Here is a 15,047-nt window from a genome sequence, read left to right as displayed (position 1 = left end):
CTTGAAAATCTCATTTGAATTGGTGTCTGATTCGTAGTTCTAGGCGTTATTTTGGTGTTTTGTTCGCGCGAGCGAGTTTGTATGAGGTTTTTAAACTTGTGTACATAATTGGTTTGGAACCCTGAGAGTTCGAGCGAGTTTCGGATAGGCTACGGGTGTTTTGAAACTTAGAAAAAAATCTGGTTTTTGGCTTCAGCTGATATCATGTGTGTTCTTCTTCGCATTCGCGGAGCTACTCTCGCGAACGCGAAGAGTAAACTGGGCAGGGTGATTTTCTTAATCGCGAACGTGACCAGCTTCTTGCGAACGGGAAGCTTTAGGGACCTGGGGGGAAGGGTAAGTCGTTCTTCTACGCGAACGCGAGAATCGGCTCACGAACGCGAAGGCCGGTGGGAGAATCCTTCGCGAAGGCAAAGGAGGACTCGTGAAATTCATATATGGTTTGTGTCCGGGAGGTTCCGGAGATTTGGGATGAGTTTTGAGCGAGTCCGGACATTTCGGAACTCTAATATTGTTCTTGCACTTTTGGGGGCGCGGACCGCGCATTTTGGGGTGCTGAGGTGAAGGAGAGGTGCGGACCGCAGTAGAATTTTGCGGTCGTGCTTGGAATTTCGCGGACCGCGGCAGAATTTCGCGGACCGAGGCAGAATTTCGCGGACCGCGGTTGGACGTTTTGCAGATCCGCTGGTTCGACTTCTGAACCCTATTCTTTTGATCTACAAGGAATTTTGAGATGATTTAAAAATAAAAGTTGTAGGCCTTCGTGTCTAGTTTCCAGAAAGGTCAAGAAGTCATCATTTGAATATTTGTAGAGAATGTTATGGCCAAAATACTAAAGCCTGACAGTGTAGCCCCAGGAATTTCGTGGACGCACCAGCTTTTCGCGACCGCGGGACCCGGGGCGCAGCCGCACTCAAAATTTCGCGGACCGCGAAGTGGGAGATCAAAGGTGCACTATATAAACATGGTTTAGGGTATTATTTCATATTTTGGACCTAGGGAGCTCGGTTTGTGGCGATTGTTCGTGGGTTTTTCAATAAATTCATCGTGGTAAGTGATTCTAACTTGGATTTGGTTATTATACATGAATATATCACTGATTTCATCATTTAATTAGTACTTTGAGATGAAAATTTGGGGAAACAATTGTAGAAACTTCATAAACCACAAATTTAAGATTTGGAGGTCGATTTGTTATTGGAATTCGATAAAATTTGTATGGTTGAACTCGTATCGAAATGGGTGTTCTGATTTCATGAAAATTATGTCGGGCTCCGAGGGCGAGTCCCGCATAGACTTTTGTTGACTTTTTACAATAAATTTTTAAGTCGACGTATTATTATCCAGAATTGTTTTCGATGAATTTTAATGAAGTTATACAATTAATTTGGATAGAATTGAGCGGTCCGGAGGTCAATTCAAGTATGAAGGCAATTTTGGAATATCGGCATAATTTCAAAAAGGTAAGTGTCTTGCTTAACCTCGAGTGGGGGAATTACCCCTTAGGCATTGAGTCTTATGTGCAATTTGTGTAATTGAAAACCATTTACGCGAGAAGACGAGTACGTACTTGGTTTATATGTGCAAATTTTATTGAGTTAAAGTCTCGAGCATATTGTGTAGTAAATTGGATAATTGTTGGCATATATTTAATCATCTATTTGTCGTGCCTAAATCCTTGTTGTTGAATCTGTTGTTATATGACAATTTGATGTAGTTGTTACTTGATTATTTATGAAATTCTGTGAATTTGCTGGTTTGATAATTATTGGAATTTAATTTTATTTTGGATTTTTTTCTCTGCAAATAATTAATTAAATGAGCTTAAGAAGCGATGTTTATATAATTATTGAAAATTTGGAGTTAATGAAGACTTTGCTTTATGTTGAGTAATTTCTATCTCTGTTGATTGTTTTTGGGTATTGTACACATTGTGTGGAGCCTTCGACTATTTGTTGTGAAATTAATTGACTTGGTTGTATCTTTGGAATTTTTGGTTGTAGCCATTGGGAAAATTGTGATATGAATTAATTTTGTTATGTTGCCGTGATAATTTTCCGTGTAAATTGTTGTGTTGTGTTAATTATTATTTTGAAAATATAAGGATGGCATTTCACCGTTGATATTATATGGGTATAAGGGTGGCATTTCACTGTGGTTGTGTTTGTTGGAATATTGTCTGGGCGGAGAGATAAGGGTGAAAATAGGAGCGATAAGGGTGGCTATTGATATTGTCTGTGTGGAGCGATAAGGGTGGCTAAAGGAGTGATAAGGGTGGCAAGCGGAGCGATAAGGGTGTCTATTGTCAGGGACGATATGTGATGATTTGGGGTTGTGGGGTTGATGATTTTCATATGATGTTGTGATATTCTTGTGTTTATTTTTATACCTTGTGCAATTTTTCTTGTTGTTGATAAATTGATGACAATCTGACTTATATTGAAATTGAGAGCCTGTGGCTATTGCCAAGTGGATTATAAAATGAAATATGGGCACGAGGTGCCATGAGTAAATAATGAGGATATTGGCGCGTGAATTGTCCGTGCAGTTGTGATATGAAATGTGGGCACGAGGTGCTGTGATTAAATGATAATGATATTTGGCACGTAAATTGTCTATGCAGTTGTGATATGAAATGAGGGCACGAGGTGACAGTGAAATATGATGATTTAATTATTGTCATGAGGTGCCGTGGAAATATGAAAAATGGGTTGAGACCTGTGTTTACGAAAAATATGGAAATGGACTGAGACCCGTATTTTTATGATTATGAAACGAGGTGTCACATGGTGACCTTTTAATTGAAAGAATTATATTCAAAATATTTATTTGAAAGGATTTTTATGTAGAAGGTATTATATGAAAGAATTATATTTGAAGGGTAATTATTTGAGAAAATTATATTTGAAAGACATTTATTTGAAGGATTTGATTTATTGTGTGTAACTGTATTTATTAATTGTTGAGCGATATTAATGGTATTCTTGTTGTCTGTTGTGCATATTACTGGTTGTTTTATGTTGCTCTTATTGTTATCTACTTCCTATTATTTTGTATATTATATTGCACATGCTATTAGACTAGTGAGTGTCTTGACTGTACCTCGTCTTTACTCCACTGAGGTTAGTTTTGATACTTACTGGGTACCGACCGTGGTGTACTCATACTGTACTTCTGCACATTTTTGTGCAGATCCAGGTATTGGAGATATCAGACTTGAGAAGAGTTAAAGCGGGATCGTAAGAATTCAAGGTAGAGTTGCTTGGTCGTCGCAGTCCCTTGGAGTCTTTTTATTTCATTATACTGTTAATTTTTAATCAAACCATATTGTATATTCAGTCCTCGTGATCATTCCATGTATTCAGTTAGAGTTCGTGACTCAGTACTACCAGTCTTGGGAGGTTGTACATTCATATTTGTTCCGCTGTTAGTTTTGGTTACTTACAAAAAGGCTTAAAAATGTAATTGAAATCGGCTTACCTAGCCTTAGAGACTAGGTGCCATCACGACGCCTGTGATGGGATTTTGGGTCATGACAATCCCAATCGTAAAGTTCGTGATATTGCATTCATGGTTGGAGATAGAGTATTGCTCTGGGTTTCACCTATGAAAGGTATAATGAGGTTCGAATAGAAGGGCAAGTTGAGCCCTAAGTATATAGGACCCTTTGAAATTCTTGAAAGGGTGGGCGAAGTAGACTACAAGCTTGCATTACCACCTAGTTTATTAGCGGTTCATCCGGTGTTCCATGTGTCTATGCTCCGAAAATATCACGGTGATCCGTCCCATGTGTTAGATTTTAGCTCAGTCCAATTGGACAAGGATTTGACTTATGAGGAGGAGCCGGTAGCTATTCTAGCCCGGCAGGTTCGACAGTAGAGGTCTAAGAGTTATCCTTCAGTTTAGGTACAATAGAAAGGTCAGCCGGTAGGAGCATCTACCTGGGAGTCCGAGTCGGACATGCAGAGTAAATATTCACACCTTTTTACCAGCTCAGGTACTTTTTCTAATACTGTTAGAGGATGAACGTTTATTTTAGAGGTGGAGAATGTGATGACCCAAAATATTATCTTTAAATTTAATAATTAATTCTGTGTTCTAAGACCTCGAAAACACTATTCATCATCCTCGATTTGCGTGCACAGTCTGTATAATTTTTCAGAAAGTTTTTATATGAAAAATTGATTAAAATGTGAAATAGAGCCTTAAAACTCAACTAAGTTGACTTTGGTCAACATTTGGAGCAAACAGACTCGGATCGGTATTTTAATAGTTCCGACAGGTTCATATCGTGATTTGAGACTTGGTTGTATACCCGAAATTTAATTTGGAGGTCCCTAGATTGAATTATCGCCAGTTGGCAAAAACTAGAAGCCCAAAGGCTTAAAGATTTCAAAGTTTGACCACAAATTGACTTTTATTGATATTGGGGTCCGATTCGAGTTTTGAAATTTTTCATAGGTCCGTTATGTCACTTATGACTTGTCTATCGAATGTGGTGAGAAACGGAGTTGATTTGACATGATTCGGGCGTTCGGTTGTGAAAATAAAAGTTTTAAAGTTTTCTTGAAAATTTCATTTGAGTTGGTGTCTGATTCGTAGTTCTAGCATTATTTTGGTATTTTGTTCACGCGAGCGAGTTCGTATGAGATTTTTGAACTTGTGTGCATAATTAGTTTGGAGCCCCGAGGGCTCGGGCGAGTTTCGGATAGGCTACGGATGTTTTGAAACATAGAAAAAATCTGGTTTTTGGCTTCAGCAGATATCTGGTGTGTTCTTCTTCGCGTTCGCGGAGGTGCTCTCGCGAACACGAAGAGTAAACTAGGGTAGGGTGATTTTCTTTATCGCGAACGCGACCTGCTTCTCGCGAACGCAAAGTTTTAGGGACCTAGGGAGAAGGGTAAGTCGTTCTTCTACGCGAACGCGAGCATTAGCTCGCGAATGTGAAGGCCAGGGGGGAGAAGCCTTCGCGAACGTGAAGGAGGACTCGCGAACGCGAAAGCCACTCGGGATGCTGCTCATCGCGAACGCGACAGGCCCTTCGCGGACGCGAAGATGGACTGACGCCCAGACCTTAAAACAGAACCAAAATGGGATTTTTGCCATTTTTCACAAACCCTCAATTAGAACTCGGTTTAGGGGCGATTTCAGTGGAGTTTTTCACCATTTCGAACTGGGTAAGTGTTCTTTATCATATAATGATTTTATTTCATAAATCTAAGTTTATATTCATCATTTATTTCGGATTTAGATGGGAGAATTTGGAAGTTTTGTAAAACTTTCCAAAAAACGAAAATGTAAGACTTGAATGTCCATTTGTCATCGGAATTTGATAATTTTTATATGGCTGGACTCGTCTCGGAACGGGTGTTCGGATTTCGTAAGTTTTTTCGAGATTCAAAACGTGGGTCCCACTGATAATTTTTGAGATAAATTTCGGATTTTAATCCGGAAAATTAGTAAATTCATATGGAATTAATTCCTACGATTTATATTGAGTATATTGAATTGTTTATGACTAGATGTGAGGATTTAAGACACGAATTCACGAGGCAAAGGTCTATTGGATTCCTGAATTTGGTTGCAAAGCGAGGTAAGTGTCGTGGTTAACCTTGACTTGAGGGTATAGAACCCTTAAATTATTTGTTATGTGAAATGCATGTGAATGATGTATAGGCAAGGTGACAAGTGTCTATACGTCATCAAATTAATTATTTGCATAATTACTTGAAAAATCATAAATCATTTTAAACCATGAATTAATTATTATATTAATTATTTCTCTCGTGTTCTTTGCTCAATATCATGCCTTGAATCTATGCTATAATTGCTACATTCTTATTTGATTTATGTGACTTAATTGCCACTTGATGTTTAGCATACTAATTATTAAAATACCTATTACATCCTTAATTTCCACAATTAATTGCTACTTGTCATCACTTATTTCTAATAAATCATAATTATTGTATGCTTGTTGTCTTATAATTACATATTAATTATTGCATTTATTGGAGTAATTTATTTTATAAGAATTGGTAAATGAATATATTGGAGGAGCGGGTTGCACGCCACAACGGAAATAAAAGTGAATATATTGGAGGAACGGGTTGCACGCCACAACAGAATTGATTGAAATAAATATATGTTGGTACTGTTGGAACCAACAAAGGTTGTGTACACGTTGAACTATCTGCTTAATTGTTATTTTGTACTCAGTCATAGTTTACTTGATTATTTTATTCCAGTTTCTATTGTTCATTATTGATAGATCATATCATTGTTGTTTGGTCTGATTTCATGATTGTTGAGAGCCCTAGAGACTGGAGAGATTTATGACTGAGCGAGGCCGAGGGCCTGATTGTGAGATATTATACTATAGCACGTAAGTTGTCCGTGCAACACACGAGTTGTCCGTACGGATCCAGATATTATACTATAGCACATGAGTTGTCCGTGCGGATCCAGATATTATACTATAGCACATGAGTTGTCCGTGCAGCATGTGAGTTGTCCGTGCGGATCTAGATATTGATACTATATCACGTGAGTTGTCCGTGTGGATTATAGTGTGTGGGCTGTAGGAGCCCCTCCGGAGTCTGTATACCCCCAATGAGCGCGAGTACCCATTGAGTGTGAGTGTTGAGGGCTGGGAGCCCAGCGAATGATTGTTGCCTTGAGAGGCCGTATTTACTTTTCATTTGTTGTGGCACTTAGTTGCTATATGTCATTGTTGTGAAATTTCTGAAAGATTTTATATCTGAAATACATGAACTTGAACTGTATAGAATTGATTTGACTTAAAATGTTGGATTTGAAAGCATGTCTATTCTTTGCTGGAATTACTGAAAATGAACTATAACTGTGTAGCTCGTCACTATCTTCAGTTCCTTATTAATTATTGTTACGTACTGAGTTAGTTGTACTCATACTACACCTTGTACTTCGTGTGCAGATCCAGATGTCCCGGATATAGCGGGTGTTGATTCTTTCGCGCAGTTGATTTTCCGAAGATTCTAAGGTAGTTGCCGTGTTTCGTAGACCTTATCTCTCCTTCCCTATCTCCTTGTTTACTGTATTTGGTCTCAGACTATCATAGATCATATTTTTCAGACTTGTAATCATATTAGATGCTCATGTACTCAGTGACACCAGGTTTTGGGGAGTGTTCGTATCAGTATTTGAGGGATTTTGGATTGTATTTAAATATTATGTTTTTCAAACTTAAAGGAAATCGGGGGATATTGATGTTATCGGCTTGCCTAGTATTGAGATAGGTGCCATCACGACAGGTCAGATTTTGGATCGTGACAACAGTTGATGCAAGTGAGGATTTCCTTAATTAGAGTACGCGAGTTGACATTTTTCGGTGAGCCCCGCACTTGTTCGCGTGGGCGAAAAGTTTATTTATTTGTTATGCTCTCTTCTTTTGAACTTTTAGAGTCGCTCCATAATTATTTTTATTAGTGTCATGAGTATTCGTTCATTATTTTAGACCTACGACTACTATTAGACTCTATTATAGTATTTTAGAGATGAATTTAAGATTATTGTATTGCAAGTGGTTGATCAATAGTGGTGAATAACTGTTTGATTAGTTGATGAAGATTATGATATGTTTTGGTTGATATAGGTTGGTTCTATTGTTGATTTATGAGATAGGGTAAATTTTTGGATAGTCCTAAAATAGGAAAAATTTTGTCTGATTTTTTATAAAATACCGATGAGGCTTACTTGGGGGCACTTGCTCCTAAGCGCCGGTCATGATCCTAAATTGGGCCGTGACAACAAAAATTTAGAAGAGAGCTTGGCATAAAACATTCTTTGAGAGCTTCTTCTTTTCCTTTCTTCTTTTAGTCATTACACTGGCTTCATTTTTAGTTCCGAATAAATTATAATATTGGAAATTACTCTAGTTCCTATTTTTAATTAAATACGGGGAATTATTCTCTTGAATATTTATTTCTATTTTCTTATTTAATGGGCAAGAATATTTCCGTTGCCAGTACTAACTCCATTATGGAGTAACTTTTCTTGTGTTGGGAGAATGATGGATCTTAATATTTCTATATAATAGTAGATATTATTCCTCAATTTCACATGCTTGAGCTGAAGCTTTTAATTTAAATTTTATTTGCTTTATAGTTAGGTGTTATTTAATTTGTTAACATCTATCTATTTCGTACTACATATTAACTTCTTACTAATTCTTTAATCGAAAGAGGCGGAAGGAGTACTATAGCTAATTTTGGTATTGATAAATGTTAACTTTTATTTAGTGACATCTAACTCTTATATGTTAAAATTGATTCTACACTTATTTATAATCGAAAGAGGCGAATATTGTAGTATTCAGTTATAACAAGTAGGGTAACCGAAAGAAACTTACTTAAAAGAGCATGTTTTAGTTCAAGCATATATTTCTTGTTCTTTAATATTACCATTTTATTGAATAATTTTTATAACCGAGAGGAGTGTAATTAATTGTTCAACTATAGTAATAATATATAAATATAATCGTGAGAGGTATTTATACATTTATGAGAAATAGAGATTGAAGGATAAATATATCTACTATATAAATAAAATATTAAGTGAAGTCAAGATCCCAACACTTTTTTATTATATTTGTGAAAACAAAATATTTTCTATTGATCTATTCATGCATTTTAAATTAGTTAATTCACAACTCAACTCTTTCAGATTTTCTCAAATAGTAATTAAAAAAAGAAACGTCTGTAGAATAGATAAACCAATCTCCATGGGTTTGACATTTTTCTATACTATTATTTGACAGAGTACGAGTTAGAATTTTACATACACTAGACACTCGTCACTTATGTTTTAGACATTTTTATAAATTTACTTTCCATAAGAAATTGAAGAAAAAGATGAGAGAAAAAAAATAGTGAGAATCAAATCTCACTATGAAAGACTCTTGTTAATACTCATACTAGAAGCTTCGATTATTTCACACAATCAAAATGCTTATAATGTTAGTTATAAATTTAAGTCCTATAGGGAAGCCCAACAGAGAAAACAAGCCTTCATGTTGAAAATAAAAGAGGAATTTTCAGAAACCACTATTATTTAGTGTCTCTTAAATCCCTATAGCTATCATATACATAATTACTTCCTATACCTACTATTTAGATGTTACAGTAGTGTATTCGTTGTATTCCGTTGCTGTATTCATGAATACAGTAGCAAACAACGCCTAAAATTAGGGCCCAGCTGTACGCGCATGTATTCACATGTATTCGCTTTATATATTCATGAATACAGTAACAACAGCCACCTTAAAAATTGGTAAGTCTAGCTGCCTAATAACGGAAATAATATCAATTAGCGTGATACACTCCTAATATAACTCAACAAAATCAATTCTAACATTCCTCATTATCAACCCAATTAATTAGAATGATTTTCAGTTGTATATAGTTGTTGTATTTAACTTTTGTATTTAGTGTGTTTCAATATATTTTTTACTGTTGCACTCACTAGATTCAATGTTTGTATTTACTGTATTCGCTATTTTATATTCAGTTTATTCAAATGTACTTGTATTAATAGTATTTTAGTTATTCCTAATACATGTTATTAATGTTGTATTCGGTATATTTCATTGGTTGTATTCACTGTATTTCTATTTGTATTCAGTGTATTTTACCGTATTTCACTATATTTTAAAATTAAATGTATTCAATGTTTATATTCTGTTCTATTTTAATGTTTGTATTTAGTGTATTTCAATGTTTATATCTTGTATTCATACACACTGTATGTACAGTTGTCACGACCCAAAATCCAACTAGTCGTGATGGCACCTAACCCAACTTGCTAGGTAAGCCAATTATCTACTATCCAATTCCAATGAAATTTAATAAGGCAATTAATTAAAATAAAATATATGAAATTAATACATTTTCCCAAGAACTGGTAGTACAAATCATGAGTTTCTAAGAATAGAGTTTACAAAACTGGTACGAAATAAATACATCATATGTTTGAAAAATACATAAACAGAGTTTTATGCATCTAAGGCTACTATGAACAAGAGGCAGCTACAACCAGAACGCAGGTACATCTTCAATTCCGGCTCCCGTCGATCACAACAACGTCAGCAGTCAATATCTGCACGCAAGGTGTAGAAGTGAAGTATGAGTACAACCGACCCCATTTACTCAATAAGTAACAAACCTGACCTTAGTTTGAAAGTAGTGACGAGCTTGTACGAAGGTCGGGTCCACCACCAATAACCCACAAGAGTTCATAACAACGTAAATAAGTAATACCAGAAGTAACTCAACAATCAAATGCTCAACAAAATAAACATGATTTCTGAAAATAGTTCTGCCTTTCTAGTACATTAGTGAAAACCCAAATCGTTTATTGGAGTTACCAAAAATATGAATAAGTTTGAAAAAAATAATTTTCCCAAAAATCCTTTCAATAAAAAAAATGTTTTATTTCCTTTCTAGATAACCAGTGTATAACAAATGCATCACTATACCCATCTGCCAACATGTGTGAGAAATCCCGAATGATGTGATATCGTACAACATGAGGAAAAATACATCTCTATGCTTGTATGTCATGTGTGCATGTCAATGCAATATATTTTATAGATGAACTCATATACATACTCTCAGATTATCAATTCACTCAGTCCTCCCATCACTCAGTCCACCCTATCACTCAGTCCTCACGGTCACTCAATCCTCAGTAGGTACCTGCGCTCACTAGGGGTGTGTACAGACTCTGGAGGGGCTCCTTCAGTGTGATGACCCAAAAGATCATCTTTAAATTTCCTAATTACTTCTATATTCTAAGACCTCAAAAAGTACTATTCATCATTCCTCGACTTGCGTGTGTAGTCCGTATAATTTTCAGGAAAGTTTTTATATGAAAAATGATTAAAATGTAAAAAAGAGCCTTAAAATTTAGCTGAGTTGACTTTGGTCAGCATTTGGAGCAAATAGAATCGGATCAGTATTTTGACAGTTCTGGTAGGTTTGTATCGTGATTTGGGACTTGGGCGTATGTCCGAAATTTAATTTGGAGGTCCCTATATTGAATTATCGCCAGTTGGCGAAAACTAGAAGCCTAAAGGCTTAAAGATTTCAAAGTTTGACCACAAATTGACTTTTATCGATATCGGGGTCGGATTCGAGTTCTGAAAAATTTCATAGGTCTGATATGTCACTTATGACTTGTCTGTCAAATGTGGGGAGAAATATAGTTGATTTGACATGATTCGGACGTTCGATTGTGATAATAGAAGTTTTAAAATTTTCTTGAAATTTTCATTTGAATTGGTGTCTGATTCGTAGTTCTAGGCGTTATTTTGGTGTTTTGTTCGCGTGAGCGAGTTCGTATGAGGTTTGTGAACTTGTGTACATAATTGGTTTGGAGCCCCGAGGGTTCGGGCGAGTTTCGGATAGGCTACGGGTGTTTTGAAACTTAGAAAAAATCTGGTTTTTGGCTTTAGCTAATATCTAGTATGTTCTTCTTCGCATTCGCGGAGGTACTCTCGCGAACGCGAAGAGTAAACTGGGGCAGGGTGATTTTCTTAATAGCGAACGCGAAGCTTTAGGGACCTGGGGGGAAGGGTAAGTCGTTCTTCTATGCGAACGCGAGCATTGGCTCGTGAACGCGAAGGCCAGGGGGAGAAGCCTTCGCAAACGCAAAGGAGGACTCGTGAAATTCTTATATGGGTGAGTTCAAATTCATATTTGTGTCAAAGGAGGACTCGTGAAATTCAAATTCATATTTGTATCTGGGAGGTTCCGAATGAGATTCGGGGTGAGTTTTGAGCGAGTCCGAATATTTCGGAACTCTAATATTGTTCTGGCACTTTTGGGGGGCGCGGATCGCGCATTTTGGGGTGCTGAGGCGAAGGAGAGGTGCGGACCACAGTAGAATTTCGCGGCCGCCATAGGAATTTCGCGGACCGCGGCAGAATTTCGAGGACCACGGCAGAATTTCGCGGACCGCGGTTGGACGTTCTGTAGATCCGCTGGTCCGACTTCGGAAGCCTATATCTTTTGATCTACAAGGAATTTTGAGTTGATTCAAAAACGAAAGTTGTAGGCCTTCGTGTCTATTTTCCAGATTAGTCAAGAAGGCATCATTTGGACATCTGTAGAGAACGTTATGGCCAAAATACTAAAGCCTGGCAGTGCAGCCCCAGGAATTTCGCAGACACACCAGTTTTTCGCAACCGCCGGACCTGGGGCGTGACCGCACTCAAAGTTTCGCGGACCGCGAAGTGGGAGATCAAAGGTGCACTATATAAACGGGGTTTAGGGTATTATTTCACATTTTGGACCTAGGGAGCTCGGTTTGTGGCGATTTTTCGTGAGTTTTTCAAGCAATTCATCGGGGTAAGTGATTCTAACTCGGATTTGGTTATTATACATGAATATACCACTAATTTCATCATTTAATTAGTACTTTGAGATGGAAATTTGGGGAAAAAATTTGTAGAAACTTCATAAACTACAAATTTAAGATTTGGAGGTCGATTTTTTATTGGAATTCGATAAAATTGGTATGATTGAACTCGTATCAAAATGGTGTTCTGATTTCATGAAAATTATGTCGGGTTCCGAGGGGCGGGTCCCGCATTGACTTTTGTTGACTTTTTGCAATAAATTTTTAAGTCGACGTATTATTATCCAGAATTGTTTTCGATGAATTTTAATGAAGTTATACAATTAATTTGGATAGAATTGAGCGGTCCGGAGGTCAATTCAAGCAAGAAGGCAATTTTGGAATATCGGCATAATTTCAAAAAGGTAAGTGTCTTGCTTAACCTCGAGTGGGGGAATTACCCCTTAGGCATTGAGTCTTATGTGCAATTTGTGTAATTGAAAACCATTTACGCAAGAAGACGAGTACGTACTTGGTTTATATGTGCAAATTTTATTGAGTTAAAGTCTCGAGCATATTGTGTAGTAAATTGGATAATTGTTGGCATATATTTAATCATCTATTTGTCGTGCCTAAATCCTTGTTGTTGAATCTGTTGTTATATGACAATTTGATGTAGTTGTTACTTGATTATTTATGAAATTCTGTGAATTTGCTGGTTTGATAATTATTGGAATTTAATTTTATTTTGGATTTTTTTCTCTGCAAATAATTAATTAAATGAGCTTAAGAAGCGATGTTTATATAATTATTGAAAATTTGGAGTTAATGAAGACTTTGCTTTATGTTGAGTAATTTCTATCTCTGTTGATTATTTTTGGGTATTGTACACATTGTGTGGAGCCTTCGACTATTTGTTGTGAAATTAATTGACTTGGTTGTATCTTTGGAATTTTTGGTTGTAGCCATTGGGCAAATTGTGATATGAATTGATTTTGTTATGTTGCCGTGATAATTTCCTGTGTAAATTGTTGTGTTGTGTTAATTATTATTTTGAAGATATAAGGTTGGCATTTCACCGTTGATATTATGTGGGTATAAGGGTGGCATTTCACTGTGGTTGTGTTTGTTGGAATATTGTCTGGGCGGAGAGATAAGGGTGAAAATAGGAGCGATAAGGGTGGCTATTGATATTGTCTGTGTGGAGCGATAAGGGTGGCTAAAGGAGTGATAAGGGTGGCAATAGGAGCGATAAGGGTGGCTATTGTCATGGACGATATGTGATGATGTGGGGTTGATAATTTTCATGTGATGTTGTGATATTCTTGTATTTATTTTTATACCTTGTGCAATTTTTTCTTTTTGTTGATAAATTGATGACAATCTGACTTATGTTGAAATTGAGAGCCTGTGGCTATTTCCAAGTGGATTATAAAATGAATTTGGGCACGAGGTGCCGTGAGTAAATAATGAGGATATTGGCACGTGAATTGTCCGTGCAGTTGTGATATGAAATGTGGGCACGCGGTGCTGTGATTAAATGATAATGATATTTGGCACGTGAATTGTCCGTGCAGTTGTGATATGAAATGAGGGCACGAGGTGCCGGGGAAATATGAGGATTTAATTATTGGCACGAAGTGCCGTGGAAATATAAAAAATGGGTTGAGACCCGTGTTTACGAAAAATATGAAAATGGGCTGAGACCCGTATTTTTATGATTATGAAAAGAGGTGTCACATGGTGACTTTTTAATTGAAAGAATTATATTCAAAATATTTATTTGAAAGAATTTTTATGTAGAAGGTATTATATGAAAGAATTATAATGAAGGGTAATTATATGAGAAAATTATATTTGAAAAAGAGTTATTTGAAAGAATTATATGTGAAAGATATTTATTTGAAGGATTTGATTTATTGTGTATAATTGTATTTATTAATTGTTGAGTGATATTAATGGTATCTGCTTCCTATTATTTTATATATTATATTGCACAAGCTATTAGACTAGTGAGTGTCTTGACTGTACCTCGTCTCTACTCCACTGAGGTTAGTCTTGATATTTACTGGGTACCGACCGTGGTGTACTCATACTGCACTTCTGTACATTTTTTGTGCAGAGCCATGTATTGGAGATATCAGACTTGAGAAGAGTTAAAGCGGGATCGTAAGGATTCAAGGTAGAGTTGCTTGGTCGTCGCAATCCCTTGGAGTCTTTTCATTTTATTGTACTGTTAATTTTTAATCAAACAGTATTGTATATTCAGTTCTCGTGATCATTCCATGTATTCAGTTAGAGTTTGTGACTCGGTACTACCAGTCTTGGGAGGTTGTACATTCATATTTGTTCCGCTGTTAGTTTTGGTTACTTAAAAAAAGGTTTAAAAATATAATTGAAATCGGCTTATCTAGCCTTAGAGACTAGGTGCCATCATGACGCCTGTGGTGGGATTTTGGCTCATGACAATCCCGATCGTAAAGTTCGTGATATTGCATTCATGGTTGGAGAAAGAGTATTGCTCTGGGTTTCACCTATGAAAGTTATAATGAGGTTCGAATAGAAGGGCAAGTTGAGCCCGAGGTATATAAGACCCTTTGAAATTCTTGAAAGGGTGGGCGAAGTAGCCTACAAGCTTGAATTACCACCTAGTTTATCAGCGGTTCATCCGG

Source organism: Nicotiana tabacum, chromosome 19 (genome assembly GCF_000715075.1).
Source record: "Nicotiana tabacum cultivar K326 chromosome 19, ASM71507v2, whole genome shotgun sequence".
NCBI lineage: Eukaryota > Viridiplantae > Streptophyta > Magnoliopsida > Solanales > Solanaceae > Nicotiana > Nicotiana tabacum.
This window is presented reverse-complemented; position numbering follows the sequence as displayed.